The 6,217-nt window shown below is 38.7% G+C and overlaps 1 long non-coding RNA gene across 1 annotated transcript; it reads left to right on the top strand.

Annotated features, from left to right (window-relative positions):
• The first annotated feature begins 5,652 nt into the window (after nt 1-5,652).
• Nucleotides 5,653-6,217, top strand: LOC111440579. Its single transcript, XR_002709956.1, has 3 exons — nt 5,653-5,695; nt 5,909-6,047; nt 6,139-6,217. It is a non-coding gene; the product is annotated as an uncharacterized LOC111440579 (long non-coding RNA).

The raw sequence follows: 6,217 nt of genomic DNA, 5'->3' as shown, positions 1-6,217 counted from the left end.
ACTCCATGTTTATCATTTTTTTTCAAGTAACTAAGAGTTGGTCATAGATGAGAGCGGACTTTGGAGTGTGGGCCATGGACTAACCTCTGTTTTTAATCTAGTATTTTTTGTTCTTCTTTTGAGTCTATTTCGTATTTTGTGTTTGTAACGAGTATGTATATGTAACACCCCTAAAATGAAGAAAATTATCTCCCATACAAATAAGCCACTCATGAAAGACCCCAAGGATAGAAAGGAAAAAAATTAAAGGATTAAGTAAGAACAAAGGACTTAGTCCAGTCATTCATGTACCCTAACAAGTGATTTCAAGGAGTTAAAAAGGCCTTTTGAAAAGGATTGGAAAGGAAAAAGTAAATCAAAAGGGCAAAAAAGTCATTTGATCAATTATCAAGAATCTTTCCGGATTTGTAATTTCTTATCTAGAAGGAATCTCAAGATTCAAAAAAAGGGAAAAAAATGATAAAAAAGTGATGAGAATTTTGTAGAAAAATTATGGATTTTTCGAGAAATAATAAAATATTCGAAAACTGGCAAATTACCAAAATACCCCTGGAAGAATGGATAATTACAGAAATGCCACTCTAATTAGAATCAGAGCATCTACCGTGACCATCCGAGCAAAATCTTTCGAACTCAAATCTCAACCGTCGGATCTCCTCCAAAATTTGATATGATCTAGAACGAACACGCACGGATCATCACATCCAACGACTAGTATTCAAAGCCAAGGTCGGTAAGGCTATGATCGGAGTTGATATCTCCAAAAAATTATCCAGAAAGTTCGATCTCTAAATAACGAAGATGCTGGAGCTCTCAATGTCGGTTTAAGCTCCTCCTATAAAGTCGGAAGTAGGAGCAACAATACTGAATAAGAATCGAGAAAGGTCGATCCCCCAATTGAAGGCAATAAGCATTTAGATTATGGGTCTCCTACTCTCAAATGTCTTCCAAATTCGAGAGAAATCCTCCACCATTTCTCTTCAAACTTGTAAGGACCGGGTTGACTCGATGACTGTAAAAAGACGGGTAAATTTTTTTTTTCAACAAAATAAAACAACCAAAACTTAAAATATATCAAACATTATATCAAAATAAAGTTTATACAAAGTATTTTAGAACACAACACAACACAATAGTTAAAACACAAGTTAAGGGACGACACAAAAGGGTAGAAGGACGATGGGTGAGGTTTGTCTATGGCACCTGCTCTAGAGTCCGCTCTCAACCTCGACCAGCTCCTTATTTCCTGAAAAAAAAATGGAGAATAAGGAATGAGTACAAGACTCAGTAAGCAGCCTACTTGTAGGCTCTTAATCGTGTTCTTGATATGCTAGGGTACCACACTTTTGGTTTTCTTGTTCTTGTTCTTGTTCTTGTCATAAGTTCTTGTTATGTTTCTTAATTCGTTCTCCAAGACACTCCCCTTAAGATTTACGGTACTTGACATAAACTTGTCAACCTTAACCTACGCTCAAGGCTTCTTACGTTCCAAGCAGCGTAGTCTAAGTCATACGCATGACGTACCGTGGGAGGTCTTAAGAGATTCTTAATTCATGGCTAGGGTAACTTACTCTCTTCTTGCTCCATCATGGCCATAGGTTCTCCCCATGATAGACCATAAAGGTCACGTGATCGATACATGCATGAACATGGCTTAGACCATAAAGGTCACGTGATCGATACATGCATGAACATGGCATCCTGCAAATCATAACATGGTGCAGGGCATCTCATCTAGGTGAGGGGAATGAGGCCAAACATGACATCCTGCAAAGAAAACACGGTGTAGGGCATCCCACCTAGAAGAGGAAAAAGGCCTCCTTAAAAAGCATCGCATGGTGGGAGTTATGGGCCACAATTAGACATGCTTACAGTAATACCTAGCATTCTTGAATTTTGAGTCTTGAGGACTTTGGTCCCTTATGTTTGAGTGGTACCTAGCATTCTTATTGTCTTGGTGGTTGTATAGCTTGTTCTTGATTCTTAATCTTGTAAGTTTCTAAGATTCTTATTTTCTTGAGGCCTAAGTTGTTATATACATTCGTGATCATATGAACCCATCGTAATAGCTAGCATGAGTTATTCTAGAAGGTCATAAGTTTATATTGGGCTCCTTAAAGGGTTCTAGAAGGGTCTCGAATCTCGACATGTTTTCTTTAGGCGTTTCCTTAAGTTCCATCTTGGCTTATGTTCCAAAACTTGCTCCAACCAACTTGAAATCTTGAGTTTATCCTCATGTCATATAAAATAGACCATATAGGACATGGTTGGTGATTCGGAGCATATTTAGACCTTGGCTAGGATATGACTTCTTGTTTTGTTTTCAGGAACTAACCCTTAGAGGTTGTCATGTCATATATTGTGTTTTAGTCCTGAAAACACTTCCAAAGTAACCCTTAGTTTTCTCCCCATGAGGGCATAGGTGACATTATCACAAACGTGGCATCCTGCTAGCATATCGTATTGCAGGGCATCTCATTTAGGTGAGGAAAATAATAAGTCCATCATTAACACCTGCTCGTGGTACATATAGTAGGGCATCTCACCTAAAGAGGAATAGAGATCTCGTGGTACACTTCATGATGGGAGATAATGGTTACTCCGAGCATGGATCCTAGCAACTTGTTAAGCATACCATCTGCCTTAACCTAGGCGTTTCCTTATATTCTTGGGGATCCTAGGTTTATGCATAACGTCTTGGGTCAAACTTGAAACCTAAAGGTTATTCTTAGGAATAGTCTAACGAAACCTTGTGCACTTAGAATCTTATTAGCAACCAAGGGTACCTATGGGGAATCTCTTATCTCATGGGTACCTCGTTAGTCATCCTAGGAGGTAAAGTCATGTGGATCGTGATATACATTTTTCCCCATATCTTGGTTTCGCTATCTAACGTTCCCAATGACTCCCAAACTTTATTACCTTATACAACATCATGAGATAAGGATTCATACAACATTTCATAATGTTAGGAGGTCATTTAGGGCTTAACCCGTAGGTAGTCTTCCTTAGGGGCATTATGGTCATTTTACCCCTAATTCTTGGTTTTGCTACTTAACGAGTTCCAGTGGCTTTCAAACTTCACCACCTCATCAATCATCATACAATAAAATCTACTGTAGAGTTTTATAGCATTTGGAGGTCATCTAGGTCATGAACCGTAGGTAGATATCCTTAAGGGCATTATGGTCATTTTGCCCCGTTTCTTGGTTTACCTACTTATCCTTATCCATTTACAACTAAATTTCACACATAACCTAAACATGCTATAATATGCTCATCATTAAAATTTGATAGGCATTAGGGCTCATTTAGTGGGTTATTTTAATGTTCCTTAAATCCCGAGTAATTTGGTCGGTTCAGCGCCTTAACTTACAGTTCTTTGAGTTTTGCTTTCATAGATCCTTGTGTAATACTCGTTTTAGGGTTCATATGAAAATCCAAACAGGGGATTTCTTATCGGGTAGCCGATTCTAGGGGTTTTCAAGGCCCGATTTCTTCATGGAACCTTTTCCATGTCCTTTCCTCAAGCTATAGAAACTGGTTTGGAGGAACGTCTTTGAGTGTGGAACCTTAATTTCCAGAAATCGTTCTCGGTATACAACTCACCCGAAACGCCAGATTTTCGATCTCTTGGGAATCTTGTTCTACGACGTTTCAGCTCTCGATTCCTTCATAGAACTTATGGGTAATCTTGTTTAGAAACTATAGGAATAAGGTTGAGGAAGAATGGTGGAGAATTTCTCTCGAATTTGGAAGAAACCTGAGAGTAGGAGACCCATAAACTAAACGCTCATAACTCTCGAATGGGTGCTTGAACTTTCTCGAGTCTTGTTCCATATTGTTGCCCCTACTTCAGACTTTATAGGAGGAGCTTAAACCGACATTGAAAGCTCCAGATTCATCATGATTTAGAGATTGAACGTTCTGGATAATTCGTCGGAAAATTCACTTCAATCAGGGCTTTACCGACTATAGTTTTGAATACCAGCCGTTGGATGTGATGATCTGTCCGTTGTCTAGATCTTATCCAACTTCGGGGAAGATCCAACGGCTGAGATTCGAGTTCCAGAGATGTTTCTCAGATGGTCACTGTAGATGCTCTGATTCTGATCAGAGGGGCATTTTCATAATTATCCATTCTTCCAGGGGTATTATGGTAAGTTTCCATTTACCGAATATTTTAATATTATTTTTCCTGAAAAATCCATAATTTTTTAAAAAATCCTTCATCTCATGCTGATCATTTTTCCCTTCTTGAGCCTCTTTAAATTCCTTCTAGATAAGAAAGTAAAAATTCGGGAAGATCCTTTATAATTGGAAAAATGACATTTTTGCCCTTTTCACTTCCTTTTACTTTCCAATCCTTTTTCCATAGGTCTTAAACTCCTTAACATTACTTGTTAGGCTATAAGAATGACTTGCTTGAGATCATCACCCTTGCTTAATCCATTAATTCCTTCCCTTTTGATCATTAGGATCTTACATGGGCAGCTTATTCTTGTTCAATCTAATTTCCTTCATTTTTGGGTGTTACAAAACTTATTCCTACAGTTTCTCAAGAAGATTACCCACAAGTTCTATGAAGGAATAGAGTGCTGAAAGTGCCTAGAAACCATTCCCCCAATTCAATCCGCCATTAAAGAACTTCAAGAAAAACTTGAAAATCCAATCCGAGGATACATGATGACTCGTCGAGCAAGAATGATTCCAATCAGTTTCTGCACCTCCAAGGAATGCTTCCATAGAAGACCACGAAGAAAAATAACCTCGAGAGCGTGCCAAATTGAAGGAAATAGGTTTCAAAATTAAATTGGGGATAAGAGTCAAAATTCATATCTACGGTCTCTTTTCCTTCAAATTAAGGATTCCTCTAGCTTCAGAGGAAGAAGTTGAGTAAACTTGATGAAGGAATCGAGAGCTGAAACGTTGTAAAATAAGCTACCCACGAGATCGAAAATCTGGCATTTCGAGTGAGTTGCATACCGAGAACGATTTCTGGAAATTAAGGTACTACACTCAAAGACGTTCCTCCAAACCAATTCCTTTAGCCTGAAGATAGGATATGAAAGAGGTTCAATGAAGAAATAGGGGCTTGAAACCCCTAGAATCGGCTACCCACTAAGAAATCCTTTGTTTTATCTCCAGCGATAAATCAGATTTTGGATGAACTTTGGTAGCGATTATCTTAGGCTACGATCCACGAGAAGTTATCAAATAAATCCCTAGCCCTTTGTAACAACCTAAAATAATGATAATATGTATTTTGTATTTATTTGTTGTGTTTGATGATGATGATGATGATGATGATGATAATAATAATAATTAAAAAATATATATATAAAAAAAATAAAATAAAAAAAATAAAAAAAATCGAAGCAGCTGCGTCAAGTAGCTGCTGTAAAGGGGGATGAGGGGCGGCGGACGCGTAGGCGGGAGGCGTGGGATTGATGAGTGGATTATTAGAGGATGTGGAAGCGTATTAGGGCCTTGATTAGGTTTTAAAAAGGGAAGAAAAACGAAGAATAGTGATTAGCGAAAAACCCAGAAAATAGAGGAGGAAATTTTTGAGAATTCGAGTTTTGGTTGCTTAAAAATTGGAAATCAATCGAGGGTAAAGGAAGAGGGGTTGTTGCTGAGGAATTCTTTGAGGAAGGGGATACGGCCACGAGCTGAATCGGACGGTGATTCGAAGGTAACGAAAAACCCATATCACCGAACCTTTAAATCTCGATATCTTGATTCATACTGCATAATAAATTATGAAATAAGGCTTGTTAGAACCGTAGTTAGGAGATCTATAAAGTTGTAGAAGAAATCAGCACGAAATTCGAGCTGTAGAGATGAAATTTTTGCTTCGGGACACAACGGGTATTAAAGGAAAAAGATTGGAAAAAAAAAATTGCAGGGAGGAGAGGTTGAAGACGAGCGCGTGAAGGACACGCGAGGCGCGTGGGAGGCCGCGAGTGGAAGTGCGATTGTGCGCGGATCAGGCGCGTGAGAAACGAACCCTGACCTTGTGTTGGCGCGTGAGGGCGCGTGAGCAGGTATTTTGGCTCCCGGTTTGTCCCGTTCGACTCCTTTTGACCAGTCCTATCAAAATTGGTCTATACTTATGTTGAAATTGATAAAATATAGGTCTAATAGGAAGGAATTGTGTTGAAATACTATTAAACGTACATTCAAGGGGGAAAAGGAGTTCGAAACCAAGTAAGTA

This window comes from Cucurbita moschata, unplaced genomic scaffold (genome assembly GCF_002738365.1).
Source record: "Cucurbita moschata cultivar Rifu unplaced genomic scaffold, Cmos_1.0 Cmo_Scf00484, whole genome shotgun sequence".
Lineage (NCBI taxonomy): Eukaryota > Viridiplantae > Streptophyta > Magnoliopsida > Cucurbitales > Cucurbitaceae > Cucurbita > Cucurbita moschata.
Note: the sequence above shows the minus strand (reverse complement) of the source record. Positions and strands in the feature narration are given on the sequence as shown.